This window comes from Grampus griseus, assembly GCF_964374135.1.
Source record: "Grampus griseus genome assembly, chromosome: 3".
NCBI classification, from domain to species: Eukaryota; Metazoa; Chordata; class Mammalia; order Artiodactyla; family Delphinidae; genus Grampus; species Grampus griseus.
This window is the reverse complement of record NC_139019.1, coordinates 69,647,074-69,659,751: the sequence shown is the minus strand read 5'-3', so window position 1 is coordinate 69,659,751 and position 12,678 is coordinate 69,647,074.

The window sequence follows — 12,678 nt, the reverse complement described above, 5'->3', positions numbered from 1 at the left end:
ATACATAAATGAGTGAAAGGATCTGGCTAGTCTTTTTCTTTTAGCATGTTACCACAATTTAGATGTAACTAAAGAGCTGATACTGGGCTGGCATAGAGGCCTTGCTTAAAAAAAAAAAAAGTCAATTAGGAGACAAATTTTCATATTTTTTTCCAAAGTGAATCTCTGTATGAAAACTGCTATGGTCAGCTTAATGTAATAATAATTACCATTAATTCTACTAATACTGGTATTTATATGGTGCTTAATGTTTCCCAACATGACAACTTAATTTGCTTTTATATTTTAATAAAAGACAAATAAATTGAACTCAGTTTATTTAACAGACATCTTAAAATATCTATCACATGAAATTCACCCTGATTTGCCGTGCTCAGAAATGCAAGTTTGGAAAAGATCTCAGAGACTTCTAATATCTTGGCTTATTTCCACTAGGGAAAAGTGTAAGGCATCACTTTCCAGAATAAGCAAAAATTGTGGCTTTTTGAAGCAATCCCAACTTGTCTTTTAGCAGGACTGCAAACACAGTCACCACATTAAGACATAGTTTGTTTTACCCTGATTTCAAAGGATATTGGTTTACTTTGTATTCCCAACTTGCAGTGTGGTCTAGAGCTGCTACTGTTGAGACTCTGCTGAAGTTCTTTTAACTAACCTCAGATTGTGCTTTAACCACTTTTCCACATTGCAGCTTAATTTGTACAACTGGCTGACCTAGATATGATGCTTGTCTATTTCTGCAAGAATCCCCCCTGTGTCAACACATATCTTAAAAAATAAACAATTTCTTCTGCTAGATACTAAAGACTTTTAGAACTGGAAGAGATCTCAGAAATTAACACATTCAAGTCATTCCTAGTAATAGTGCCCTGATAGGGAATCACCTAGGTTGAGTATGATTTAAGTTTACAAATACTTGTGAACCTACTGTGTGCCAGATTCTTTGATGTACCTTCATTCCATTTATAAATCTAGTGATAGAAATTCCTAACATCATAAGAGAGACTGTTTAATACTCTGGCAGCTCTGATTGTTAAAAACTTATACTCTAGGTTGTATATTAATATATTCTTCTTGCAAATCTCAATCATTGACCTAGTTCCAGTAAGCTGAATTCTTCTGCTAAATGGCAGACATTCATACAGATGAAGACAGCTGTTATGTCACCTGTGAATCTTGAATAATCCCAAACTCTGGGGCTCCCTAGAACAATTTGAAGACCAGTATGGAATGGGTCTATTGAATTGCACATTTTCATTTTTTTCTTTGACACATTAAATGAATGTCTTTTTAGAAAAAGCCTTGATGATTTAAATGAAAAAAATTTTGTTATTCTGAAAGCAGTAATGCTCTTATCAAATATTCAGCCATTTTAAGCATCAATAAGCAGGTTTAGTAGCATGTAAACTAGAGATTATATCATTTATGTCGAATTCTACTTTATGACACTCTTTAATGATTGTTCCTCTGTGAAATCTAAGATAGGCCTTGAATTGTCCCTGACCCAAATGCTGTTCTCCTTTTCTTTTTTCTTTTAATTAAAAAAATATGTTGGAAACCAAGTTTTCCATCATCATGCATACAAAGAATGATAAAATCTGATCACACTTAACTCTGGGGAAGAAAGGTAGGGTATTTAAATAGGGCAGGCAATTCCTCTTGCTCTTCCACAGTGAGTTTGTGTTAGGTGTGAGTTAACTGCCTTCCCAGGGGCCACAGTGATCCCGTAGCTCTCATAGTGGGAGCCTCTCACTGCCCTGATTGTAATTTTAGTATTTAGATAGACATATTTTCCCAACGACATGACTCCTAAACACAAACCAAGTCCATCATCTGGTCCTTAACTGAGGAAAAAACACTGGAGTCAGTGCAAGGAAGGGAAGCACCAATGTTGCATTTAGATGTCACTGGACTCTACTTTGTCGTTAATTTGTGGGATTTTTTTCCCCCTAATTCTGACTGCATTTCCTCTTTGTTTTGACTTTAAAACTTATCCACAATAAGATAAGCTTTAGACTAAAGGCTAATAGTTTTTTCTTCTTGAATAGTTAGGGAAGCATTTCGTAAAACACTTTATTGGGGGAAGAAACACTTTTAATAGAGATCCTAGAAAAGGATGTGGCAAGCACTGTATTAGCTGTTGAGTAATTGTCAGCTAGACTGAGAAGTGGAAATTCAAGTATTAAAAGCCCATTCAAATCAGAGGAAGAGTTTTGATTTTAAGCTTAACATATATATATAAGGATAACTGGACGTTTAGGGCTTTTTCTACAAAGATGCAGAAATATATGGATCAGTGGAAATCTCAGCATGTTTCTCAGGAAGTTACTCTCCACCAGACTGGTCCTAGCAGATAGAGACTTCAAGCCGCAATATGCCAAAGTGCTTGCTTCGGGGAAGTTAGAAGGAAAATAATAAAAAGCAGACCCCTTTAATCTTTTAATGTCATTGCCTTTTGGGATTTGTGTGTTTCCTAGAAACTCTGAGTGCTTCTCTGAGTGGGAAATGGAGAGATGCACTAGTCACTTTCCTTGTCATTTACAATTTTTTGCTTATAGGAATTTGAGACATGTGACTGACAAGGTGAATATATAGGATAGAGAAGAGAAGTGTTGTTGAGTGATGAGAACCAAATTGAGTGAATGTTAACTGTTCAACCTCAGGTGTGTTAACCTAGTGAATTTAAGTAAAAACACTTTTGGTTCTTTTTAATCCTCTAGCTACACAATAAGCACCAGATTTTAAAGCAAAATGGAATTTCTTTGTCTTAAATATACACATTAATGCAATAGAAAACTACTGACATTTTCTTGTTTTCATTTTTATGTAACAAATACTTAAACAGTGTTTACTAAATGCCAGACACTGTTCTAATCACTTGACAGATATTATTTCATTTAATTCTTATAACAACATTATGAGGTAGGTACTGTTATGCCCATTTTACAGATGGGGAAACTGATATATGGAGAAGTTAAGTATCTTGCCCAAGGTCATTTGTCTGGTAAGTGGCAAAGCCAGCCTTAGCCTCTTCCATTTAACCCCAGAGTACCAAATAAATAATATTTTAAAATGTGTACTCTGATAAATAGTTGAAGTACTGTTTTAGAGAAGAAAACAAAACACAAAAATCCTACCACTACAGACAACCAAAAAATAACTAACACATATTTAAGTGCATGGCTGATTTCCCAGAATCACTAGGTTCTAGAAATGAGGCTTAGTGGTGAGCCCAGTAGCTGATACTGTAGCTACAGGTATGGGGTGGGAGATAAACTGGGTGGTAGAGATTATTAGTTATGGTAATCTAAGGACTTCATTTCTGATGCTTAGATGAAGACAGCAGATTAGGATTTGGGCCTAAACAAAGAGGTGAGTTAATCTCCACATAATGTTAGTATTCTCAAAAGTTTACAACTTCAGTGAAAATGGAAATAAAAGAAAAATCCTGGATTCTGGGTGGACTAAAAGAGCTCTTTTTAGAATGTGTAAACATGGCCTGTGTTTCATGCAGATGTGATGGTTAAACCCCCAAGATGAGAAATGAACAGGTCTAAATTATTCAGAATGCAGCAAAGAGAGTTACAGTTTGGAGGTTATAAAAGAAGAATGGATGGTAAAATGAGAAGATTCAACAGATGCCTAATAGGACTTCCTGAGGGAAAGAATGGAGACAGTGGGGGAGAGCTTTCCAGTATTACAGTGAGTCCCAAGGGTGATAAATAAAACTTTTCTCATACCTAAGTATATCAGTAAAACTGCAAAACACCAAAGACCAAGAGAGAAATCTTAAAAGCAACAATAGAGAAAAGAGGGATTATCTGTAAAAGAATTTAATCTAAAATGTAGACTTCTCAATAATAATAAGAAGCTAGAAGGTAATGGAAAGTGTTCAAAGGGTGAAAGAAATTAACCATCAACCTAGAAATACATATCCAGCCAAACTCCTAACTACTCAGGAGTTAGAGGAAAATATATTTTCAAACAAACAAAAAGAGCATCTACTACAGCAAGAAGGAAAATTTAACCTAGGAGAGAGAACTAAGATGTAAGAAAGTTGAGAAAATAAATTTGTAAACTTGTCTATAAATCTAAACAGATATTGACTATAAGTTAATAGATACTGAATAATTTGAGGAAGTTCACATAAAGTAGAAACAGAATGCTTAATTTATAAAGGGAAGAAAGAATAGAATTGAAGCATTTTGCATTCTGTATTTATTTGCTTTTCATATATCCTCTTTGGCTAAGTGTGTGCTCACGTTTTTAGCACATTTAAAAATGTGTTCGAGTTTTCACGGTTCTTTATACATTCTTGGTACAAGTCCCTTTTCAGATATGTGGTTTACAGATACGTTCTCACAGTCAGTAGCTTAGCTTATAACAGTATTTTTGCACAGCAAAATTTTAAATTTTGATGAAGTCCAATTTATCAATTTTTTCTTCTGTGGATTGAGCTTTTGGTGTCTTATCTAACTCCTCTTTTCCTAATGCCAGATCACTAAGATTTTCTCCTGTTTTTTCTTCTAAAAATTTTAGAATTTTGAATTTGATATTTAGATCTGTGATTAATTTTGAATTAATTTTTGTATAAGATGTGTCATTTAGGTTGATTCATATTTTGGCATATAGCTGTCCAATTATTACAACACCACTTGTTTAAAGACTATCGTTTCTCCCTTAGTTGCCCTTAAACTTGTTGTCAAAAATCAATGGGAAAAATTTTTGTGGGTCTATTTCCATATTCTCTGTTCTATTTCATTGATCTATATGTCTATCCTATCACCAGTACCAAACTGTCTTAATTACTATAGTTTTATGGTAAGCCTTAAAATTGGGTACTGTGAGTCCAATTTCATTTTTTTCAATTTTGTTTTGACTGTTCTAATTCTTTTGCCTTTTCATATACCTTTTACTATGTACTTGTCTATATATACTCAAAAAATGGAGAGAATTGACATATTTACTATGTTGAGTCTTCCAGTCAATGAATACTGTATGCCTTTATATTTATGTAGATTTCTTTCATCCATGCTTTGTAGCTTTCAGCATTGTTACATATCCTCTCCTAATTCATATGTTGAAGTCCTAGTCCCTAGTACCTCAGAATATGACCTTTATTTGGAGATAGACAATTTAGAGGTAATCAGGTTAAAATGAGGTCGTTAGGATGGGCCTTACTCCAATATGACTGGTATCCTTATAAGAAGGAAAAATTTGGAGACAGCACAGAGAGAATGCCATAGAAGATGAAAGTAGAGATCAGGGTGATGTAGAAATCAAGGAATGCCAGTACTTCCAGGAAACCACTGGAAGCTAGAAGAGAGGCATGGAACAGATTTCTCCCTAACAGTCCTCACAAGGACTCAGTCCTGCCCACACCTTGATGCTGGACTTCTAGCTCCAGAATTGTGAAACAATACACATCTGTTAAGCCACTTGGTTTGTGGTACTTTGTTATGTTAGCCCTAGAAAACTAATGCAAACACAAAATGTGCATATTTTGTTAGATTTATACCTATGTATTTCAGTTTCTGAACTTTAAATTTCTTTCTAAAGTTCTAATTATTTCCCTGGTAAACTCAGAATATTGTGTTTGCATCATATTAAGACAGGAATTTCTCAAATATATTAGTGTTTGTGATATCTCTACTAAAGATGCTATTATTTAAAGAGAAATTACAAAATTCGAGTCAGTTCTCTGGGCCCTTATCACTACTTAATTTTTTCACTTTTGTTATCTCTTTAATTTGCCAGATTAAGTATCATTGCAGGCTATTTGGCAGCATCATTACATATTTGTGAAGAAGTACTTTGAATCAGATTGTATCCTGACATCCCATGATTTATACTCCCTGTATTTCTTGAAAGTAGAATTAAAACAAATACTCACTGAATTCTCCCACACAGGCCACCAGTCCTCCGAAAAATAATTTACATACCTTGTAAAATTGAGTCAGTTGCATTTTGACTAAACCCATTTATTTTTCAAAAAGAAGGCATTTTAATGCCATGCCCATGAGGTCTCAGAGTTTTTCTTTAACTTCTCCTTTTCTCCCCAGTGTCCTCACAACTACCACAATATGAAGCTAAAACTGGACTCATATTACATTTAAAAATCAAATGCATTTTCCAAATATTTCTCTAATCCACGCACATCTCTTCTTTGTCACCAAGATGTCTTCCTTGTTTGTTGTCTGGCCCTCCCGGATGGATTAGGATGCCTCCAGGGTATACCCCAGTGATAGCACCCTAGATTCCTGTGTATCATGGCCTGCCTGAATGTGCTTGGTGGTTCTCCTCTCCCAACCTATAAGTTCCACACTGGCAGGGACAAAGTCCACCTGCTCCCTGTGGGTGTCCTCAGCCCTAGCACAGTGCCTGCTCACCATACACTTAGCCCTAGTGTATAGCAACAGATATGCCACGTATATCTATGCATTTAATGAATGAATGAAGAAAAACACCAACTGAATTGAAGAATTTTCTTTAAAAATTCAAATTTTATAATCATTTAATATAGACAATTATCTTTTTTTGGCATTTATTATCCATTTTGCCAGAAGATTAAGAAGTCCAGTGTATCCAACTTTATAGACATAACCTAAATCAATAATACCTTACCAGCCAAATTTGCTTTTGAGACTTCATTCCAATCACATAATACTGGCCTCATTATTAATATCCAATGTTCAAATAAAATATAAGCAGCCTGAACTTTCTTAGTGAATTTAAACTTGAACATGCCAGGAGTTGCAAGGTCAAGGACTCTCCTTCCTTTACTGCAGGAAGCCTGACAGCCTGAACTACTAGTAAATAACCTGAGGCATGAGAAAGAAAGACGTCTGTGATTTTTTTTAGTTGCAACTCTGCGAGGTTGTCCCTGGGTGTTTTCACATATTGGTGAGAAGCCTACCAAGCAGATAGCGTTCACCTAGATAAGTGGTCACAGTGATGATTCTAACATGTACAAGCAGAGTATTCCCATAAGTAGTTTGGTACAAAAGACAGTTTTGCATAGTAGATGAAGTGCTGCCCTAAGGATCCAGCAAGTAGTTTTCTAATCTCAGCTTCTTCACTTGGGCAAATCATTCTAAGGACTCTTATCTTCATTTTTCCTCTTTACAATGTGTCGAATGAGTTGAATACAGTAGGAATTAACTGCAGAGAGTTCCAGGACTCCTTAGATAGGAATAATACACTCTCCCAGAAAATGACGTTTGTACAGAAACAATAGTCCAGGTCAACTTAATGCGTATCTCCTAGGACATTAGCAGCAGGAAGGTTAGGACTCAAGTTGGTGAAGTACTGAGCATAGTGGGCTTGTGTCCACCAGCTGTGGTTTGACAACTAAGTTTTTCTGTATCTTTATCTGGATCTTTAGAATTGCCTAAACATAATCTGAGAGTGCTCAGGAAATGCCGATTTAAAATATCTTATCTGGATCTTTAGAATTGCCTAAACATAATCTGAGAGTGCTCAGGAAATGCTGATTTAAAATATTTCATGAGTGAGTCATTCATCATCACATATTCCTGCGAGGTAGGTAAGATACTGTCACCCTCACCTGCCTGTTCTCATTTGATAAATGCTAATTGATATTATATGACTTTCAAATGAATTATAAGAAGGTGGGTTTGTTACATCCCTTCTTATTAATTTCGGTTGAATAGTTCTGACTTTCACCCAACCCTGATGAATTGCTTGTATCTGATTGCCTTGTGTTTGCTTCACACCTCAACACTGTTGGGAATAATAGAAAGAAAAGCTGCCTTCCCTAAACAGGAAGAGCAAAGAAAAACCTAAGGGAGTCAGTATAAAAAAAAGATGAAAGAAGATTGAATATAATGGTAATACAGAGGCCCATAGGTCCTTTGATATCATAATAGCCCCCTAGAAATAAAAGTCTTCCTAAGGAGGAGTCTGAATTATTATATATTTTCCATTAAAATATAGATTGATGAAAAATTTGGAGTATTTAATTTTAATTATCATCATTTAAAAATGAATGTGCACAAACATATATGGTGAAGCAATCTTGTCTTTGTACATGTGTGGATTGCTTTAATGACTAATAGACAATGTTTTAGGAAAAAAAGTCTTCTCACCTTCCAAATTTTTCCAGTATGTCAGTCATTTAACTCAAAACGTTATTGGATTTAACAATTTAAAAATGTGATTTGTAGAGTAAATAACTTCATTCCCATTATGGTCATGGCTTTAGTCTTTCAGGCTTTTTCCTGTTTTAGCAGTGAATCCATTGAAAATATGGTAAGAGTTGACAGTATAGAACAAATTAACCAGAATTTGTGATGAAGAAATTAATTGCAAGCTAGGCTATACTCTCTTTTGCTTGTGACCTGTGTTCAGGGACACCGATTATAGAGGGAAATGGAATTAACTTTTGTCTAATATTTCGTGGTTGTACTGTGGTCTTGGCCTTGTTAATGATTCTGCTCCCTAAACTGTTTTAAAAGAAAAGGAATAGTCGTGTGACCAATGGGGACGGTTTTAGAGCACCTAGAGCTCTCTATATAGAATAACTTGGGAATTCAGATGGCCGGAAGTCTTGACATGAAATTTAGTTTGGAAGGCACTCTGACAATCACTCTCAAAAAGCACTCTGTCAATCATTCTTTTCCACTGAGTCCACAACATTGTCTTACAGGAGCAGTGGAGGTACCTCTTAAATTTCTACTAAAGGACAAGTCAGTGACTTAAAAGTTCACACCAACAACATCACTAACAACAAATTGTCCTATAGAGGAAGGTAAAGTGAAAGCTGTGAGGAACGGAAGCAACATAGAACAAGTCATCACAGCACCAATTTCTACAGCATCCTAAATTGTGGTAAAGACTTGATCATAGCTGTGGCTCAGCTTCTAGCCTCTGAGTCAAGTTAGTACCATCTGGTGTGATTTGAAATGACTCCAAAAGAGCTGGTGATGCCTCATGTTAAATTGTGAAAGACATTCTATTTAGCAGATATTATGTTTCTCTAAGTCAAGAAGGTTATTTTTTTTTCCCGCTCATTTTGTCCTCTTCATTTCTGACATTAACTCAGAACATCTTTATTCATCAGAAGATCTGCTTTATTCGTTCCAGCTTGCACTTTTAGCTTGGGATATAACAATCAAGCTCTATTCTCACAAAGGAGATTAGGCCAATTTATTATGGATTATTCAGTCCATTGCTTTTTCAGGTGGAAGGGGTATTGCAGAAACACTGGAATTCTACTTCTAAGACTTTTATTTTATGCCTGCCCATAAGTTTCATTTCCAATCCTGTTCCTGGATTTTCAGTGAACAAGCGAAGGGAAGTAAAGAGCAGAGAGGGCAGATTATTGGTATAAGCTTCTATCAGCACTTCTTCCTAAGTCCTGTCTACCCAAGGGTAATGTATTAATAATTTGAAAAGACACTAAAAGACACAGAACACCATTTTGTTCTAAGGGCCGGTCTTGCTGATGATAATGTGCTGCTTGGATCTAGTCCAGAAAGGTGCCTTCCTTAGCCCTGTCCAACTCCAGGCAAGTCAAGGGTACAGGTTGCTACTAGAGAACTCCAGTCAAAAACTTCAGGGAAGCCTCGGGGGAATTGGTTTAACAACCTCTAGTTGGCTTTGTCTCTGGGCTCAGCAGCCTGGCTTTAGGAGTGCACAATAGCATTAGAAAGGACAGTATTTAAAAAGGCAGTGATGATATGTCCAGGAGTCCAATGGGGACACTGCATCTGAAGGGACCTAAAAAAAAGTTCCTAATTTAACTAAGACCCGAAGAATAAGAACCTAAGAAGATGAAATAATTTGGTTTCTCCAGGGCACCACTGAGATTGGGAAATGGCACAGGGTTTTAGGGGGAGACCAAGAGTCTTTCCTGTTCACTTCAGTCTGGTTCCAAGTCTGTGGTGACTTTTTATGATGCCCCCTATACTTTATAGGAATTTTGGTTGAGGAAAAAGAAATGTGCAAACTCTTTTTCTACCTACATGTAGAGGGGTACATTGAGGCTCTGCCATTTTTTTTTCCATTTTAGCTAAAGCTTCTATGTGTGTGTTGACTACAGGGGGAACTTGGCACCACCTGGGATTGTCCAGGTCACATTAGGAGAAAACAGATGAGAGAATGAAGAGAAATGAAGAGTAGCCAGAAATTAAGAAATGTTGACTTCTTTTTTTTTTTTTTGCGGTAGTAGGGCCTCTCACTGTTGTGACCTCTCCCGTTGCGGAGCACAGGCTCCGGACGCGCAGGCTCAGCGGCCATGGCCCACGGGCCCAGCCGCTCCGCGGCATGTGGGATCCTCCCGGACCGGGGCACGAACCCGTGTCCCCTGCATCGGCAGGCGGACTCTCAACCACTGCGCCACCAGGGAAGTCCCCTAAGTGTTGCCTTCTTATCCCAAATCTACCATTTCATAAAACAGTCTAAGCCGTTTCCCAGGTCAATTTTCTCATCTCTCATAGGGATATGCCACTTCCTATTCATGATTCTTTATGAGAACAGTGTGATATTTAATCAGTTGCTTACGAGGAAACATGGTGAAGAATATGATGTAAAACACTGTTATTTTATTTATGTATCTTTAAGTGGAGAGTAGTATGTTATTTAAAAAGTGGTTTTATAGAGTCCAGACCAGCTGCCAGAGTAGGCTAAGACCAAGTAATTTATCTCAGAATGTCCTGTCGCTTTGTTCTGGCACATCAATGGAAAAAAGTTGTGACATTCCTTTTGCTGAATAATTAGTTTAGGGGGAATCTCCTGGACAGATTGTAGTCTTGTATTGCAGAGTTGAAATTTAATGATTTCAACACATTTGTCTTCAATGACAACATAAATCAGAGATGAATTACATCTAATCAGTAAAACGGGTTTAATACATGGCCTATAGGTTGTGGGAACCAATTAATATTTGTAAGCATATTATCTAAGTTCTAAAATGAGGGACATTATAGAGGTTGTATTATAGTAGATTGGGTTCAAGTTAAAAAACAGTTCTAACTTGTATAGTGCCTAGAGGAAGAGGAGAGTAGAAAGACAAAAAACATTTTCAGCTGGCTAATACTTTCACCTTAAAACGTAACTTGGATATTATAAAGAAGAATAAAACACTTAGAAAACAATTAATAAAACTAGTATAGAAAAGACTTACAAAGAGTTTTTTTTTTTTTTTATTCCCCCCTCCCTCTTCCAAAGGCTAACCTCCAAATAAAATTCTAGGTTGAAGTTTTACACTGTCTGCTGCAGACAATTGCCACTTTCCAAATACAGACTGCCAAGAACACAAAGAGCAAAGTTTAGTCAAAGTTCATTTTCAGGTCATCCACCCTGGACCCATCAATCTGGAAAACCTCTGGGTAACCTCTTCCAAGTTTGTGGACTGGAGCGGGATCCTTTGCAACCTCATTAGAGCATGCAATAATTAATTTGTCTTAAATAGGAAATTAAACAGTCATGTACAGTGTAGAGAGGAGGTCAGAAAGTGGATCTTGAGGTGCATTCACAACCTCTATTTGGGAGTCCTCCCAGGACTGCAGGGAGGTGGGGCAGACTCAGAAGAGAAATACTTGTGTAGGACAAATGTTACAAAACCTCCATGACAAAAAGCGTCCATAATAGGCGAGAAATTTGCCCTGAGAACAAATCGCGTGTGTTTAATGTTGCTCAGGCATGCCTGTCTTTCAGAAGACTTAGGGTGAGAACTTAGACAGAGTTGACTTCACAAATTCAGTGTGTATTAACCCAGAAAACTCACCGTTGTCCTTGAACTTACTACGAATTGTATCCTAGACTTGTGTTCATGAACTAGAGATTCTGTCATGAGAAATGGGAGAAAAGGTCTAATGTGGAGTTCTAATGAGTCAATGTTATTTGTGAATTCATGGTGAATCAAACCATTGTCTTCCAAGATAGCATTTTGACATAATTAGAGAAGTTGAATGGATAGCATTAGCAACACACACAGACAATTTTGAAAAATAAATAAAATGCTATTTATTTCTTAGCAATAGAAGAATGCAGGGTTTTTCCAATTACTGTTTCATCCAAAACCTGTGATATCTATCTATCTAGAATTTTCCTATAATAAATTTCATTAGCTGAAAATTAATTTTTACATAATAAAATAGGAATTAAAAATCCATGACACTATATATTATAAGTGAGGATATGATCAGATTTATAGTCTTTTGGTCTCTTTATATTTTTTGATGAACTTGGTACAATTAAGTCTAATGGCAAATTACAGAGTTATTAAGTAAAACAGTTTGTCGTGTGTGATACAGAATAAAATGTAAATTATGAAATAAAGGTAAATACGGATAGTTGAAAGAGGAATTGTTCAAGGTTACAAGAGCTGGAAAGCAAAAGATTCTGAAAAATTAAAGTGTATTAATCAGGGAAATCTGTGGTTACATAGCATCGTGAGAAAAATATCAAATTATCTCCAAGTCCATTGAATATGTTGCCACAGATGTAAAAAGACACATCTTTGAATATTAAAAATTCTGAGCGTTAAATTACTGTTTGATTTTAGCTCTCTAGTTCTTCCACATTGTGCTCATTTTTAATGCTGGCACCTTAATCCCTTAAGTCTATCATTTAAATTTTTTCCCTGAAAATAAGCGATGGTCTTGTGATTTGGGGCTTTTTTTTTTTTGAAGTATAGCTGACCTACAGTGCTAT